The 20,151-nt window shown below is 36.3% G+C and overlaps 1 protein-coding gene across 1 annotated transcript in view; it reads right to left on the reverse strand.

Moving 5' to 3' along the window:
• The window catches only part of LOC131437639 (ras-related protein Rap-2a), a 365,405-nt gene that overhangs the window by 185,298 nt on the left and 159,956 nt on the right, over positions 1-20,151 (reverse strand). The window lies entirely within an intron of this gene.

Below are 20,151 nucleotides of genomic sequence, written 5' to 3' on the forward strand. Positions count from 1 at the left end.
TGAATTAGCATAATTCGGAAATGCCTCCGCGCGCCGTTGCAAACCTGCTGACCTAGACCGGTCCCACCAAAAGGAACACGTGCCGATTTCGGTTCTTTGGCACCCGGTGATTGATCGCCGCTCCCCACTACATCCTGCTGCTTTGCCACACCAATCGAACGCTGGCCAAATCCAACGGAATCCAACTTACAAAATAAGTAACGGAACATTTCGAACTTTGGGTAGATACCATGTTTGGGTGCGAGATGAACTAGCGCGCGACGGACGACCGGCGATTTTAGTGGTCATGACTGTAATTATGCTAATATTCGTGCTTCTAGTTTCCCGCACTCCCGAAACCCGTATGGCTAGAAACCAGGATGGTAAGTGTTTTCTGATGAGTCACTTCGGCGGCAGTTGGTCATTACAGTACTGAAATTTATAACTGTCAACTTCTAGACGGCATGTACTTTTGCTACTGACTGCGTAGTTGTTTACTCAGGTTATTACTTCAGCCGGCTCGTGTTAGCTTTGATAGACTAGACTTTGTCGAAGAAATAAGCAACAACCATGAATAATCATATTAAAACATTTATACGTCTATTTCTTCGGAACAAAAAGTATTCAGTTCGCTTTCACATCTCATCCAAGTCAGTCGATAAACCAAAACCGCTTACGTTCGGGACGGAAGAAACCAAGTACAGTATTGTATAGTGAACAATAGAACGAACTCGAAATGAGTGAACCAAGCGAACAAAAGCTACAGGTCGCCACTACGAAAGAATACAATTATTGTTGACTTCAGGCAGTGCAAAATTCAACCTTCGATACGAGAACTTGAAGGTTTGCTCAAAGAGCAAATGCATATTGATATTAAACGTGTGCATCTACTTCAATTCGACAAGACGAATAATGTTGTTTACATCCATTTTTATATGCAAATCAATTCGCTAAAGACAATAATAATGTGCACTATGTGGAGCATGAAAATATCAAGTACAACATACCAGTATATATGGAAGATAGTACTATAGAAGTGCGTGTGCATGATCTCCCCTCAAGCGTCATTGATCCTTATATTCGCCAAACTATGTCTCAGTATGGACAAATTTTCTCTATCGAAAAAGAAATGTGGAAGAACTTTTTCCCCTGTATTCTAAATAGCATACGTTTGTTATGCATGCGCTTGAGGAAGGCCTTCTTATGTGAATTTCACTTGTTGCCTATGACAATCAGATGGCCACATGTCAATATTGCCAAAAAGCTGTTCACTATGGTAAGCCATGTCAAAAACTGGACAAGAAGACATCTGCGCTCCGTTCACACAAACCCCAAAAACGCTTGGACAAATGTAAGCAATAACGATGATTCCGCCCATAACAGTGACATCGAATCAATGGACGTAAACGTGACTAGCGAGCCACTGTTCCCCCTTCATGAATGATAGCAATGAATAGCAATGAAAACGCCTCTCCGCCAAGAAAAAAGATGACAACGAGATCCAGCAATAATGAAAAAAAAAGTTTCATGCGTTTTGCGCTACGACGGCTTCCGTGGCAAAACCGTCTTCAATTACCTAGCTACGAAAAAATCTCTGCGCTGTGAATCATCAACTTATACTATGTTCACACTGGCTGAAAATAACATGTTTTAACGATAGTAATATAAAGTTAAAACCGCACTGTTCACACTAGAAAAATAGTTGTACCTATCTTCGTTGCCAGGTCATTTTTCCAAAAATCTGTATTCGTAGAAAATGTCACCAAGAGGTGTGCGAAAAAAAGGTCCCACGACAACCTTTTTTCATATCTATTCAAGCTAAAAAACAAATTCGGTACTTATCTGTGTGATCCGTGAATTGTCGGTATTTTGGGAGTACATATCTGTATTGTGGTATAGAGGTCAAAAAACTATAAATACCGAGAAATCGGTATACCTGGCAACGTCGGTACCAGTTTTCAGTTTTATTTTATTATGATTAGAGCAAATTCAGCAGCTGCAAGATTCATATGGGTGGTCTATAATGTAAATGAAACTGAAAGAAACGTATCCCCAGGAATCCGTTTTAGTTTTATTTATTCGACCAGTTCTACTGTCAAATTTAAAACTGGTATACGGTGCCGTTCTATTTTTCTATATTTGAAACATAGATAAAATGCTGCTGTGGCTGCCAGTTTATTTTGTTATAAATTCTAGATTTTAGTTTTAAATCTGACATAAATTATGCATCTAGAACTAGAACACTCCTGAACATGCCCTTACATGGCTACTTTGATGGAAAACTGCTGTTGTTGAACAGCTTGTCAATTGACATAGTCGAAAAGTGACGGGAAATGCTAGCAGGGTTGTGCTTTACTGACAATTATATCATGTTATTTCGGGAAAACATGTTTTAATGTGACGTTTCTGAGTATGAAATAACGCAAAAGTAAAACATGTTATTTCGCTTAAAACATGAAATCAGAGTTAAAACTTGTTTTAACTCATAGTGTGAACATAGTATTACACTACAAAACAGACGATTTTTGTCTTTCTCATATAGAAAGGTTATGCAATCACTTGAAAAACCGACTAGTGAAAAGTGTCATATACCAACTGAGTCATCGAGCTGAGCAATCTCTCTCTCTCTCTCTCTCTCTCTCTCTCTCTCTCTCTCTCTCTCTCTCTCTCTCTCTCTCTCTCTCTCTGCATGTGTGTGTATGTGTGTGTGTATGTGTCAAATAATCTCACTAAGTTTTCTCGGAGATGACTTAACCGATTTTAACAAACTTATATTCAAATGGAAGGTCTCGTGGTCCCATATGGAATTCCTGAATTTCATACGGATCCGACTTCCGGTTCCGGAGTTATAGGGTAAAGTGTGTTCAATATTGTACACCGTCACTTAAACCGGCGAAACAAAACACGTAAAAAATTCTCTAAACTGATCTCAAAACTACACAAATCGATAGTCATTATCAGTAGGCAACTAAACAAACCGATTCCGGCTATCCTGGTTCCCGGTATCTGGTTCCGGAAGTACCGGAAATAGTGGTCATTTATACCAAAATGGATCTCACTCACTTTTCTCAGCGATGGTTTAACCGATTTCCAAAAACTTTGATTCAAATGAAAGGTCTTCCGGTCCCATACGGAATTCCTGAATTTCATCCGGATCCGACTTTCGGTTCCGGAGTTATAGGGTAAAGTGTGTTCAATATTGTACACCGTCACTTAAACCGACGAAACAAAAAACGTAAAATAAAATTCTAAACTGATCTCAAAACTACACAAATCGATGGTCATTATCAGTAGGTAACTAAACAAATCGATTCCGGCTATCCTGGTTCCCGGTATCCGGTTCCGGAAGTACCGGAAATAGTGGACATTTATACGAAAATGGATCTCACTCACTTTTCTAAGCGATGGTTTAACCGATTTCCACGAACTTTGATTCAAATGAAAAGTCTCGTGGTCCCATACGGAGTTTCTGAATTTCATCCGGATCCGACTTCCGGTTCCGGAGTTATAGGGTAAAGTGTGTTCAATATTGTACACAGCTTCTGTCCACCATCTTCATCGAAAAACTAACAAGATCTTTCTGCTGTCACTAATTTTTGCTCCCCCGTCCCCGTCTCTTCACCATCTCGATGTCAACTAATTAGATCTTATCGCTGACCTAAGTAGTTTCGCTCCCTTACCACCTTTTTCAACAACATAAACTTCTCTCTGTTTCTTTCCTTTTCTTCCACAAAATTCACCACCACGGAGAGCCGCTCAAGTCGATGATTATGCGGGCCATCAGCCGGCTCCCCGTAGTCGGGGGTGTTTTCAGCGGACCCACACGAACGAAAAGATGCGACCAACAGTGATGCGTACCAACGTCGTGCCAGTTTACTCCAGCGTACAAGATCCAGCCAGCCACTGCCGACCACCCGTTGAAGACTAGATCTCCCAAAGCTCATATGGTGTGAAAATAAAAAAAAATCTAGTTTAAGTAGTTTAAACATATGCCCTCGGCATCTTATAGCTTAACGCAATGTGCCTTAAAATATGTTATTAAAAAACAAAAATATTGTACACCGTCACTTAAACCGGTGAAACAAAAAACATTAAAAAAAATTCTAAACTGGTCTCAAAACTACACAAATCGATAGTCATTATCTGTAGGCAACTAAACAAACCGATTCCGGTTATCCTGGTTTCCGGTATCCGGTTCCGGAAGTAGCGGAAATAGTGGTCATATATACAAAAATGGATCTCACTCACGTTTCTCAGCGAAGGTTTAACCGATTTCCACAAACTTTGATTCAAATGAAAGGTCCTCCGGTCCCATACGGAATTCCTGAATTTCATCCGGATCCGACTTGTGGAGCAAAATCTTAGGATTCAATTGAAGGATAAATTGGGGTTAAACTGTATAATAAGATTCGTGCGATCATTGAATTTATTTGTAATCCTATTTTCAGGTCTTTCTTTGTAATATCAATCGATTTTCATCAACCGCAATCAGCCTGCTATCGGTATGTGAAAGAAAGTTTAACCAGAAATACGACTTTTGATATAAATTGGGGTAAAACGGATTAAACAGGCTAGTGCTTTCATTTCCATTGTGTTTAATTGGATCATAGATGTTTTGCACGTATTATGAATCAATATTTATAGATAGCATTGGATCTGCTTTTGGATTGTAGATCACATTTCAACTGAATATTATAACTAGGAAAGAAGAAAAACGGTGCAACGAGTTTTCTGCTGTCAATAAAACTATATGCAATCGATTTGTTAGACTTTTTTACATTGAAAACACTCTATTTGCTCTTCTGCAAGTTCTTCGGTTTCATGTTATATAGTTAAGCTTGAATACAATGCAGTATAAAAAGGGAACTTGGGGTAAAATGAACATGATAGCGTTTTGTGCGGTCCTTCTAAATACATGGAATCGATTTTATGGACAATTTTACACCAAGAAAGTGCTTTGTGGTCAGTCGTATCATGCCTCCAAAAAATCGTCGCGTTTTTGGTCCATTTTTCCCCACTGTGCACTGTGCGACGGATTCCATGGCAAAACCGTCTTCAATTACCTAGTTACGAAATCTCTGCGTTCTGATTACTCTTCCTACACCACAAAACAAACGATTTTTTTCTTCAGCGACTGTTTGTTTTCGACTTGCTTTCAAACGGTTTCGGAGAGGCTGTATTTCAATATTCCTGGAAGACCAAAGTGGAGAACAGCCTTTCTTCCAATCCGTTCAGTAGTTCCGGAGTTATGCCGTTACAAAAATATAAACTTACATTTTCCTTTATATATAGATTGCGGGTATTTACCAATTTGCGTTTGTATGTGCGCCGTCGAACACGTGGTAACTATTATTCAAAATAAGCCTTGACACAGCACACCTTGATTCCAGCCCTCGGTCACAGGTTGATGACCTTCGCATGAAACGTTATAATCCCCGCTGCTCAGCTGTCGTCATTGCGAAGCCAAAAGCTAATTTTGATGGAACGCTGAATGGTCCCGTATCGGCATACTTTAACGAATCTGCAACCCACGACTCCCGGCAACGGCCTTTAAAAGTCCACACCCACGCTCACCACCATTATGCCGATTAGAAACCCATCACACCTACTCACACGTAATTCTGCTTTTTCGCCGATCAGAAAAGCCTCTATCGGATCACTAATTGAATCCCCTTTCGAGTGCCAATTAATTATGTAAATCTGTACCCTCTCACTCTCGTAGCTCCGAGCCTGCAATGTTCGGCTCTTGGCTCAAGGGCTGTTAAATACTGCGATATGACGTCGTGGATTGTTCACCAGAGCATCATCCATTCAACGGTTAATATTACGCTATTGTTTTATTTCTCTCTCTCTCTCTAGTACTAATCTTTCCGTGTTGTGTCAGTTTTGGTTGACAGGCTCTCCACCATCGTCAAGCGATTATTTACTGAGTATGTACTAGGAAGTAATTTCGTTTGAACTCGCAATTTAGCAGATATCAATCAATCAATCAATCTTCCATCGCCATCAACTCACCGATCGTCTATTCCAACCAAATTCTATTTGATGCTGCCATTCTTAAGTTTCCTGAATTCTGCTTTGGCTTCTCAGACCCTTGGTACTTCGTATACCAACAAGAGTGCAACGTCGAAAAGGCGGGGGTGCATCCTTTAAGTATTTAGCTCGTCTGTTTGCCTCTGACACTTGAGTAGCTCAACTTTGAACGATGATGGTGATACCGAATTATATGGGTAAAAAGATATTAGCTGCAGTTATGGCTCAGCTCTGCTTCACCAACACGCAGACGTTGATGTGACAGGTCTTCCGCCACATGATGAATGTGAGGATTGTTTGTGTTTCGTAGCAGCTGCGTGTCTCATATGAATGTTTTGTTTAGTGGTCGCGATTATTTTCCTATTGATGAATATTCTATGACTATAGAACAGTAACAGCAACTGATGTCGTCATAGTTTCAAGAGGTTTGACATCTGTCATTAATAATCAGTTCATATCAGTGGCAACTCGTGGCAAAATTTACGGGTTGTGCACTGATTATAACAGATGTAACAGTTCGTTGTAAACGAAAACTAAAGATTGAAGAATTGATATTCGCTTGTGTTTTTCGATACAATAAAATATCGATATACTTTTAGATAGGATATTTTTATTAAACTCATATCATCGATACAATAGGAAAAAAAAACCGCGTGCTGCACTTCGAGCAAACCTGTTCTACGTTGCAACTGAGACAGCCAAGGATGCCAGGCCATCTTTTTTTGAAAATCTGTGCTCGAACCAGAAATCAGTCTAAGCAAAAAAAAAAGGACCCGACACTTTAAACGCTCTTTAGGACACTTTGTTTTTCCTAGCAATTTGAAGACTCTTAGAGACTCATTGTCAGTCTGTGATTGATTTCAGAAATCTGTGCCATTTTTTAAATCTGTGCAGCATATTCAGAATCTGTGAAACTCAGATAAATCTGTGAACCTGGTATCTCTGGAGACAGCAATTTGTTTTCATTTACCATAAGCATAAGCCATTGAAGCCTCTCCTGAAGATGTGCATACAAGTTATTACAGAGCCAAACGTGACAGAGAGAACAACAAATTTCTGAGCTGAGCCAAGTAATTCCCTCTCTTCTTGAATCTGTGCAGTAACTCTCGTGCACGGAAAAGACACTAACACTGAGACAAGGGATACTTGAAATTTTAAGTTGGATGTATATGAGATGCGTATAATATGGGCAATTTCGATGTACAAAGCAAAGTGATTGAATTCAGAGTGCCACGTGCAAGTGCAAATAGCTTACAGTGAATTTGTGCATATTGTGCTGTGAACAAAATCGTTCATTAGTTTCTATTCGGCACAATCCGACCTGATTTCATCGTATAAATAAAGAATCTAAAAATAATAGAATGCGGATGGGGATGAAAATTTGACCGGTTGTGCAGTGCACAAGGTGCACATACGGACGAGACGCCACTGGATCATATTGCTCGGGGGTTTTTTTAACTTGTTTTTCACTGTGTTAATTAAGAACAATTTTGTGTTAACTGAGCAGCATTTGGACAATCAAAAAAATCGAAGACAAACAGTTGAAGGCATTACTCGGTGATGATCCGAGTCAAACGCGAGAGGAGTATTCTCATGCATGACAATATTTGGAAACGCTCAAGTGGGACATTTTTGCCGCACCCGCCGTATTCCTCTGACATTGCTTCTTCTGATTACTGGTTGTCCCGACGGATGCAGCTGGATCTGGCAGGTCATAGGTTTACTTCTTTCGCAGAAATCAAAATTGGCTACAAACTAGGATTACCGCAAAAAAAACGAAACATTTTTTCGAGATGGAAATTGAACACTGCCAGCAGGATCTTAAAATTCTTTTGATGTGGAACACATCTTTATTTTCTATATAGGGGGGCAAATTAGAAACTCAAGGAAAAATAGACGTAGAAATGTGGTCAGGTTTTAAACACTCACAGCTGAGTATATTTTGTATCAATTATTAATATTATTTCATTATTTGATTGGAAATATTTCTACGATTCGATTTGAATGTATCAAGCCACGTATTTTCAATTACATATGATTGAAATTTTGATTAGTAGCGAGCAGTGTCCTATTTTGTCTGCTAAAAATCTCCAGCATATGGGATTTCCCTGCCATAGACGACGGGTTTGAAGGGGTAAGCGATATATCAAAGGGAAAGCATCGCTCTGATTGGTCAATCGATGCAAAAGCAAAGCTGTTGGAAGCACGCGAATTTATAAATAGAAGCGAAATTATAGTTAACGTTTCAGTCCTACGCGTAGCATGCTAGAGGTAGGTTGTAGCTAGATAGCAAGACAAAAAGTGCCATAAAACGATTTGAAGCTTTAATTGGTATGCTCTGATCTTGTGTCATGCAAGCTCGGATGAAATTCCATGTAATGTCGTTTCGCCTGAGAAATTGTCATCTACCCCAGGGTAAATTTTGAGTGCTTAAGATTAATTTCTAATTCATATAAGATGAATTCGATTGATAATGAGAAAAAGTTTATCGCTTCAACCGAAATCGCAGAATGGTAGAGAAACTTAACGCTATAAAAATAATTTCATACAAAACTTGAACGCAAGCTTGGCGAAGAGAAGCTTTAATATCAAAATCGTATCGCAGGTATGTACAAAGATATAATTGCATACATTTGGGATATTGGTGTAATTTCGTCGGCTATAAAACAAACAATGTTCGGTGTTAGTTCCTAATCAAGATCAATCTAAGCAGACTCTCGTGCAATTGCGGATTCAAAAGTGTGACGATTGATTGAACTGTTTGATTGTAGATCATTAGATATTTTGGTTACCTTGTTCCACATGAATGGCTCGAACAACCCCATGGGGCTAATCCTTGTAGTTTTTATTTAGAAATAAATGCATTCATTACCCTAATAAAAAACCGAACTAAACACTTTGTACTGCCAATATTATGTACATAAACTTGGCGAGGCACCTCTCGCTGATGATAACGCGATAGGTGAATAGTTTGTTGCTAATTAGTTGCTAATTAGTTACGATAATTTTGAATTTATTACTCAATTTCCTTTTTTTTTTTTAATTTTTTAGTACTTCGCTAAGTTCATATAAAGTTAATGAAGTACCCCTCCTAAATAAGCTTGAAAACAAATCAAAACCCGGTGGATGTTGCTTATTAGTTGCTAATTAGTTACGGTGGTTTCGAATTTGTTACTGAATTTTATGTTATTTTTTCGTGTACTTCGCTAAATCCATATTAATTCAACGAAGCAACCCTCCCAAATAAGCTTGAAAACAAATTGAAATCCGGTGGTTGAATAAACACCGAAAACAAACCGAAATCGATAGGTGGTTTCTAATTAGTGGCTAATAAGTTACGGAGATTTTTAATTTGTAGTTCGATTTTAATTTATTTTTTCGAATACTTCGCTATGTCCATACGAAGTTATGAGCTAAGTTTTTAAGTTAATGAAGTACCTCTTTTACAAAACTTGATAACAAATCGAAACCCAGTTTTGCTAATCAGTTGCGGTAGTTTTGATATTGATGCTCATTTTTTCTTGAATACTTTGCTAAGTTTATATGAAGTTAACAAAGCACCCCTCCTAAATAAGCTTGAATATAAATAGAAACTCAGTGGACAATTTGTTGCTCATTAGTGGCTAGTTAGTTACGGTTGTTTTGAATTTGTTGTTCAAGTTTTCTTCCGAGTATTTTGTTAACTTCATATAAGTTCATAAGCGAAGTACTCAAAGAAAAGCGCAGTAAATTAAAAATTACCGTAACTAATTAGCAATAAACTATCCATTGGGTTTTGTTTTGCTTTCAAGCATATTTGGGAGGGGTGCTTCGTTAACTTTATATGAACTTAGTGCAGACTTGAAAATATTAAACAAAATGGGCAACAAATTCAAAACGACCAGAAATTACTTAGCTAATAAGCAACAAATTATCCACTGGGTTTCGATTTGCTTTAAAGTTTATTCGAGTGGTGTACTTCGCAATCTTCGTCCTTAAAAAATTAAGCAACAAATTCAAAACTACCACAAATAATTAGCAACTAATTACATTTCAATCCAATGTAATGATACCTCTCTCATATCAATTATACTATCATATATAATACTGTGGTATTCTTCAAAATAATTTTCTTCAATTCTCAAAAGAATAACCGAAATCGGTTTGTTTGACCGTCTACTGATAAAAACTATCAATTGGAGAAGTTTTGAGGTCGATTTATTTGTTTAGTTTTGTTTATGTCCATCGGATAAACGAATCTAAATCGACAGATAGGATGGGAAAAAGCTCATGAGTTGAGTCTTGTTTGTTATTCTCATACGGGCGTAAAAACCACAATCTTTTATAACAGTTACAGGAACAAAAAAAAGAACAAAACAAATACAATAATCTTAAACCGGCTAACTACATACAAAATAAATAACATAAATATTGTAAAACATTGTCAAAATGATTTAGAAAACTTTTTAAGGTTTTTCGCACTTTTCAGTGATGATGTAAAAATTTTAACACACTTTACCCTATACTTCTGGAACCGGAAGTCGGATCCGCATGAAATTAAGGAATTACGCATGGGACAACAGGACCTTTTATTTGAACCTAAGTTGGTGAAAATCGGTCGCGCCATCTATGAGAAAAGTTAGAACACATATTTTCTTTTTTTTGCACATTTTACCCCATAACTCTCGAACCGGAAATCGGATCCAAATAATATTCAGGAATTTTTATGGGACCTCAAGACCTTTCATATGAGTCTAAGTTTGTGAAAATCGGTTCAGCCATCTCCGAGAAAAGTTAGTGAAAAAAATGTTACATAAACACATACGTACTTACACACACATATATATAATATATATATATATATATATATATATATATATATATATATATATATATATATATATATATATATATATATATATATATATATATATATATATATATATATATATATATATATATATATATATATATATATATATATATATATATAAAGGGTGATTTTTTAAGAGCTTGAGAACTTTTTTAAACAATAAAACGCATAAAATTTGCAAAATCTCATCGGTTCTTTATTTTAAACGTTAGATTGGTACATGACATTTACTTTTTGAAGATAATTTCATTTAAATGTTGACCGCGGCTGCGTCTTAGGTGGTCCATTCGGAAAATCCGCTTTTTTATCGACAAATTTTGTTCAGCGATGAGGCTCATTTCTGGTTGAATGGCTACGTAAATAAGCAAAATTGCCGCATTTGGAGTGAAGAGCAACCAGAAGCCGTTCAAGAACTGCCCATGCATCCCGAAAAATGCACTGTTTGGTGTGGTTTGTACGCTGGTGGAATCATTGGACCGTATTTTTTCAAAGATGCTGTTGGACGCAACGTTACAGTGAATGGCGATCGCTATCGTTCGATGCTAACAAACTTTTTGTTGCCAAAAATGGAAGAACTGAACTTGGTAGACATGTGGTTTCAACAAGATGGCGCTACATGCCACACAGCTCGCGATTCTATGGCCATTTTGAGGGAAAACTTCGGAGAACAATTCATCTCAAGAAATGGACCGGTAAGTTGGCCACCAAGATCATGCGATTTGACGCCTTTAGACTATTTTTGTGGGGCTACGTCAAGTCTAAAGTCTACAGAAATAAGCCAGTAACTATTCCAGCTTTGGAAGACAACATTTCCGAAGAAATTCGGGCTATTCCGGCCGAAATGCTCGAAAAAGTTGCCCAAAATTGGACTTTCCGAATGGACCACCTAAGACGCAGCCGCGGTCAACATTTAAATGAAATTATCTTCAAAAAGTAAATGTCATGTACCAATCTAACGTTTAAAATAAAGAACCGATGAGATTTTGCAAATTTTATGCGTTTTATTGTTTAAAAAAGTTCTCAAGCTCTTAAAAAATCACCCTTTATATATATATATATATATATATATATATATATATATATATATATATATATATATATATATATATATATATATATATATATATATATATATATATATATATATATATATATATATATATATATATATATATATATATATATATATATGTATATATGTATATACACACATACATTTTGCGTACTCGACGAACTGAGTCGAATGGAATATGACACTCGGCCATCCGGGCCTCGGTTCGAAAGTCGGTTGTCACAGTTATTGCATAACCTTTCTATATGAGAAAGGCACAAAATGAGCAACAAGTTCAAAACTACCGTAACTAATTAGCATCTAGTAAGTAACGAACTCTCCACTGGGTCTCGATTTTTTTTTCTTTTTTTTTCTGTAGGGGAAATGCTTCGATAACTTCATATCAACTGACCCGAGTATTCAAAATAAATTAAAAAATTGAGTAACAAATTCCAAATTCCGTAATTAATTCGCAACTAATAAGCAACAAATTATCCATTGGGTTTCGATTTGTTTTCAAACTTATTCAGGAGAGGTGTTATTTAACAAATGTTTTAAAAAATTGAGCATCAAATTCAAAACATCCGTAACTAATTAGCAACTAGTAAACAACAAGTTATTTTATAAGTTCCGATTTGTTCTCAAGCCTATTTAGTAGGGGTGCTTCGTTAACATCATATCAACTTACCGGAGAACTCAAAAATAAAAAAAAATAAAATTGAGCAACAAATTCCAAATTTCGTAACCAATTCGCAACTAAAAAAGAACAAATTATCCACTGGGTTTCGATTGGTTTTCAATGAGAAGTGTTTCATGACGTTCATATGAACTTATCGAATCACTCAAAATAGTTCTAAAAAACTGAGCATCAAATTCAAAACTCCCGTAACTAATAAGCAACTAGTAAGCAACAAGCTATTCATTGAGTTTCGACTTGTTCTCAAGCTTACTTAAGAGAGGTGTTTCGATAACTTCGTTTGAACTTAGCGAAGTACTAAAACAAAATAAAAATGAGCAACAAATCCAACACTCTGCAACTAATTGGCAACTAATACGCAATACTGGTTTCGATTGATATTCAAGCTTATTCAGGAGAAGTGTTTCATTAATTTGATATGAACTTAGCTAATCATTAAAAAAAAATTAAAAAAACTTAACATCAAATTCAAAACTCCCGTAACTAATCAGCAACTAGAAGGCGACATGTTATTCAATGAATTTCGATTTGTTCTCGAGCTTATTTAGGAGGGGTGCTTCGTTAACTTTATTCGAACTTAGCGAAATACTCGAAAAAAAATTAACAACAAATCCAAAATTGCAGATAATTGGCAACTAATACGCAACAAATTATCCACTGGGTTTCGATTTGTTTTCAAGCTTATTCAGGAGAGGTGCTTCGTTAACTTCATATGAACTTAGCAAAGTATTCAAGCAAAATTAAAAAAAAATGAGCATCAAATTCAAAACTACCTTAACTAATTAGCAACTAATAAACAACAAATTATCCACTGAATTTCAGTTTGTTTTGAAACTTATTCAGGAGGGGTGTTAATTACCGTAACCAATTAGCAACAAACTATCCACTGTGTTTCGATTCGTTTTCAGGCCTATTTGGAAGAGCTGCCTCGTTAACTTCGTACGACCTTAGCGAAGTACGCTAAAATAATAAAAAAAAATTGAACAACAAATTCAAAGTTAGTTCAACTAATCAGTAACAAGTTATTCACTTTTCATGCTTCTGTGGCTCAGTCGATTAACGGACGTAGATTGTGAAATTATTCACCTATTTGCGTTATCATCGGCGAAAGGTGCCTCGCTACTAAGTACATGTTCATTAAAGTAAGATCTATTCACGTCAAAACTAATATTTAATCATGAAAATATTTTTGCTAGTTTCCCATTTCGAACCACTGTGCAGTGTTTTTAATGCGTCAAAATTTCGAGAATGTCTTTGATCCATTTGAAAGCTACTATAGAATCTTTCGAATGTATGAATAACACTATTGATATGTCAAGAGAAATGCATTATCACACCACTACGTGGATTAGGAAAGGTTTTTTTTCATTAAAAACAGTGGAATCAGAACGCACGAAATTCTAAGAACACTAATGAACTGAATGTCATGATTTTTTTTTGACAGATGACATTTCAAGGATGTTTCTATTGAACATTCTATTGAAGTTGAAGTTTTAAACTGGAGACTTTAATTATCGGCGACAGTTTCGTTGTACTGTTTGAACTACTATGAACCGTAGAGTCATGAAAGAAATGTGAAAATCTAAAAAAAAAAAAGTGAACCATTTCAGAATTGGCTTTTTTATCGATGAAAAAGAACTCAGCTTAATTTTTTTAAGTGTGCATGTAATAAATTATTTATAAGTATTCATTTGTGGCATTCAACCATAGCATCAATGCTGTCAATCCGTAAATTTTCAATACTCACCATTTATTATTACCTTCAAATTTTGATCGGGAATGATATTCGACGGTTACCTTTTTTCATCCAACGGCGACGGTTTCTCGATTCGTTCTAGAAACTGATTCTAATTCACTATATTTCTTCCCACCGTTCTCACCAACTAACTATAGACCGACTTCACACCGGGATTCGATTTTTATGTTGTTGCCATTCACGAACACCCGTGAAAAATCGAGCGTCGGTAGCAAACGGCAACGGCAGCCGCGGCACAAAACAAACATAACCTAGATTGGATTCAAATCAAACAAACAGAAAGCGATACGAAAGCAAAAGTTTTTTTTTTCTTCTTCTTCTTTCCGCTCAGTCCGACCGACATTCTGCACTTTTGCTTGGGATTTGGGAGGTGTTGAAAGGCGGAATCACTGCTGCTGCTGCTAAGCGAGTAGAAAATGGGTTTGAAAACAAAATGAACTCACGATGAAGCAAGATGAAAGAAACTCGTTAGCACTTTACATTGCCTGGTTGGCCAGGAGCAGCAGTGTTGGGCGACGGCCATGGAGAATCCCCATGGCCTGGGAAGAAGCCCTTCCCGTTTTGGATATTACTGTGCTGTTGCCGCGAGTGATCACGTAACGTGGCTCTGGATGAATGAATGAATGAACGAATGATTGATCATCTCTACGCGAACTGTGGGGTGCTGCAGTCTGCAAATGGTAAAAACTTGGGAGGAAAGTAGACCCCAAGCCGCCGTACCCCTCGCCGGATCCGCTCACGGAGGGAAACCGAATGCGGTGCGTAAATTTACACTTTTGAAACTAATCTACCGCTTCGGGAGATGATGACTGACCGGGACTATCCGGGGTACGGTCGGAAACGAGAGGTGGTGGATTGGATTAATTAAGCAATCGTTAGTGCTACCAGTGCATGATTTTTTTTTTTTTATTCAAGAATATAATGTTTAAGGCACACTGCTTAAGCTCTAAGATGCCAAGGGCTTTTACTAATTTAACCAGTGCATGATTGGTTTTTGGCGTAATGCGAACGAAGTATGTTTTGACTTTGCCTTAGGAAATCACGGGAAGATCATCAACAAAACTCACCCCAAAATTTCAAACGAGACGATCTGATTAATTTAGGTTGTTTTTGCTATTTTGGATGAGTTTAGGTGAATCGAGCAACAACAATTCGGTGTCATCGTTATCGTAGAAGGATTCATACTATTCGACATGATTAAGAAGCTTCCGGCACAACCCGACGAACGATTTATTGTCGTCGAAACCAAACGCAAATCGGACGGTTTCTAATCTGCCCGGTCCGATTGATTCATGACTTGTTTTGATTTCCTTCTGTCAACGGGTCTACCGCAATCACATTAGTTCACCATGACCCTGTTAGAACCGTAGACGGAAATCTATTAAAAGCGTTTTAAATGAAACCAGAAAATGTAATCTATGTCTGATCTTTAATGATCTAGGTCTGTGATTACTTAGATTACTACATCCAATCTGAGAATTACGAGGCAAATTAGAAAAAAAAGGTCGTATGAAATGATTATCGCGGACATTGTTTACTGTACGCATCGATAGGCAAATGTCTGCTGAATCAAAAAGCAAAGCCACAGAAGATTCACAGATTCACATAACCATTGCGTGACTGAAGCTGCGATCTTACTGACACTATGAATGTTTCCAGGTCGGGGATCGAACATAGTACATAGAAGAAGTCAAATGAAGGGTTTGGTAAGTTGCATTCGCTTGAAATCAAGCTATACTGAATATTGTTTCATTATTCGGGGTGAATCGAATCGTGCCATTTGAGCCATTTTGTTCTGAACGTAAACTATATATATATATATATATATATATATATATATATATATATATATATATATATATATATATATATATATATATATATATATATATATATATATATATATATATATATATATATATATATATATATATATATATATATATATATATATATATATATATATATATATATATATATATATATATATATATATATATATATATATATATATATATATATACATATATATATATATATATATATATATATATATATATATATATATATATATATATATATATATATATATATATATATATATATATATATATATATATATATATATATATATATATTAGAGATTACCAATAATTATTAGTATCAATCTCATCGAATCATTTGTTTTACGTCGGTTTTAACATTTTGGTCGTACGCATGGAGAAATCAAAACATTTGCTCAACAACAACAATCGAAATGCCTGAGTTTGAAATATCGTTAAAATTTTTAATCGATCACCACATGTTGCGAATGAAAACTTTCAATTTTCAAAACAAAAAATATAAGCAAAAGGTCATACTCTGAACTGCGCGGACTGGGAGGAACTTTTTTTTTATTGCCTACTTCCTGTCTTCGTGTGTTCCAAACTTCCAATGTGCATATGTTCCACGCAGCCGACCGGTTGATGGCACGATCGTATTCAGTTCGTTGAGCGACTGTCAGAGCTTGGATGTTTATTTAGTCTCGTTTTGGGATCCAGTTTTTTCTCTCTCTCTCTCTCTCTTTCTCTTTCTTCCCAGAACTGATCAGATGAGCTCAATTTCCATGGCAACATCGCATCGCACAACAAGCCAGCGTTAATCGAGTGCAATTAGGAAGACTGGCACGGTTCATTCGTTTCTTTTGTTGTGCTCCGGGTTTTTTTTTGTCTGTGTATTTTATTTTCAAACGAAAACATTCTCGAAGGGGAAACGAAAATAAACTGCTTTCGGTGGTCGTTTCGCAGAAGTATGGCTTCTGACGAATAAGTAAATAAACCTTACCGACCATCGACGAGAAGTGCGTAGATAAAAATGAAGTGATTATTACCGAGGCGAGGACGAACAAGAGAAAAATTGAATAGTATATCGCCGGATTGTCGTTGTGAAGTTTTTGATCAAATTTGATAAAATGATCGCGATAAAGTGCAACTGACCTAAAGCGGGGCCCTTGGTGAGAACATCACAAGAATTGTAATATGATCAATCAACAATTAAGAAATTTTTTAGTCAGTGTCGAACAATGGAAACCTAGAGTTGCATCGATTCATGGCTATCTGAATCACTAACAGTATTTTTTGAAGACTATCAATTAGTTCTTAAGGCTATATAAAGAGTGATATTCTGATATAATCAGTCTTTTTCAAGACTAAGAAATTTTTCAGCCGGCATAATGGTATTGCATACTTAACGCAATGTCGTCGTTGCCAAGGCTTCCCATGGAACCAAACATTGTCATATGAATTATTTAGGGGTTTGGTACCACGTGGATTCGTGCTAAGTACACATAACTATTTTCATTTTTTACGTTTCGCTTTCAGCTCATCAGTGCGTCAGCAGTCACACCGAAGTGCTATGTCATTACTGACGTGCATTAACTTTACATCTGCTCAGCGGTTTATGTTGAACCGTTAGGTGGCGTTAGCAGTTCAACATAAACTGCTGACGCACTGATGAGCTGAAAGCGAAACGTAAAAAATGTCATATGGATATACGGTGTTTGAATTGTGGTAAATCACATTCGAAAGACGTTTGTCCAATGAATGAAACCACTGATAAATTTTAATGTTCAAATTGCGATGGAAATTTTAAATCCAATTATTTAAAAAGTACTGTTAGGAATACGCTCGTTCGCTTAGACACACACAAGTCAAATCAAAGACCTTAAATTTACAGAACATACCTGAGAATAAAAAAAACGATGAAAAGGACACACCTAAGTTTCCTAAGGCACTTATTTCATCGAATGTAAAACAAAAAACAGGTACGCCTTCTAACGAAAACAATTTATTGACAAGTAGATCGGCTGCATCATCTTCTCCTTCTTCTAATGACAGTTATGCTAGCGTAACAGGTAGACAACTACCTATCAGTAATCCTTCAATGTCACTCGCTTCTTTAATCGTAGTCGATTTAGGCGATATAATGGAAAATAAAATGATCTACCTATAAGATCAGCTTTTTCAAATGATCATCCGAAATAATTCTACCATGGATTTGGAATTCAACAATGATTACTTACATAACAGCTATAGTCCTGGGGTGTCCTTTGCTGTATCAAGAATACGTCTCCACATAACTCGGTCCATGGCTGCTCGTCGCCAGCCACGCAAGACACGGATCCTTCGGAATTGATTTCCATTCTCCTCTTCGATCGATCCACCTTACGCGTCGCACTCCTCTTCTTCTTGTACCAGTCGGATTTGATTCAAGAACCATTTTCACTGGGCTGGGCTTCAACAATGATGGTTAATAATTATTTAAACATCTTAAATTGGAATGTTCGATCTTTAAAATCGAGTGAAGATAAACTTTATAATTTTCTCAAAGTTCACAAAATTCATATTGCTATTGTGACAGAAACATTTCGTAACCAAATGTCAAATTGAAAAGCAATCCACATTACGTGGTTCATCGATTTGACAGGTTTACTGGAACGGGTGGTGGAGTTGCCATTTTTGTCCAATAGCAAATTAAACAACGAATTTTACCTTCTTTCAATACTAAAGTTATTGAAAGCTTGGGATTCGAAGTTGAAACCATTCATGGAATCGCTGGAGCATATGAACAATTAAATTTCTTTAAAAGGCGATTTGCAAAAACTCACAAGATATCGACCGAAATTTTTCGTAATAGGGGACTTAAATGCAAAGCATCCCAGTAATCCGACTTGTTTATCTTCCGTGGAAAACCTCTCTACAATTGATCTGATTCTAACAGATGAAAGTCACATTTGTAGTGAACCGATTACACATGCCGGCTTTGACTCAGATCATCTTCCTGCAACATTCTAACCTTCCAACGGAGCTTTAATTAATTCAATTAATTCTATATTCAACTATCATAGAGCTAATTGGTTTGAATACAGATCTCACATTGAAAATCATGTGGAAAATAAAATTATTTTAGAAAGATCTGCAGACATCGATACAGCAATAAATAATTTGAATCATTATCGAAGCTGGAATTCTTTCAGTTCCCAAAGCTCAAACTAAATTAAATTTTCCTATCAACGATGACAATCTTTAACTGCTCATTCGGTTGAAGAATGTTCGTCGACGACAATATCGACGTTCTCGTGATCCTGCTATAAAAAACATAGTTAAGGATTTACCAAAAGAAATTAAACATAGATTTACTCTTTTGCGCAATGATAATTTCGCTAATAAAGTTGAAAAAATTAAACCATATTCTAAACCTTTCTGGAAACTTTCCAAGGTTCTTAAGAAACCTCAGAAACCAATTCCTGCTCTCAAGGGAGGAAATCAAATACTTCTTACAAATGACGAAAAAGCTCAAAAACTTGCTCAGCAGTTAAGAGGGTAACCACAATTTTAATTTGAACGTTGTGAGTCGTATTGAAAATAAAGTCGCGATGAAATATGATCATGTTTCAACTCAAGTGTTATGACAAAATAACATTACTGAGACGAATTTTGATGAAAATAAGTCAATCATTAGAAAACTTAAAAACATGAAGGCTCCTGGTAATGATGGAATTTTTAATATTCTTATTAAAAATCTTCCCGGTGTTGCCTTGAGACTCCTGGTTAAAATTTTCAACAAGTGTTTTTCATTAGCTTACTTCCCAAAAAGATGGAAAAACGCTAAAGTAATTCCTATCCTCAAACCTGATAAAAACCCAGCAGAAACATCAAGTTATCGACCAATTAGCTTACTTTCTTCTATCAGTAAACTTTTTGAAAAAAATTATCTTATTGAGAATAATGTCTCATATAAATGTG

This window comes from Malaya genurostris, chromosome 3 (genome assembly GCF_030247185.1).
Source record: "Malaya genurostris strain Urasoe2022 chromosome 3, Malgen_1.1, whole genome shotgun sequence".
In the NCBI taxonomy this organism is placed as follows: Eukaryota; Metazoa; Arthropoda; class Insecta; order Diptera; family Culicidae; genus Malaya; species Malaya genurostris.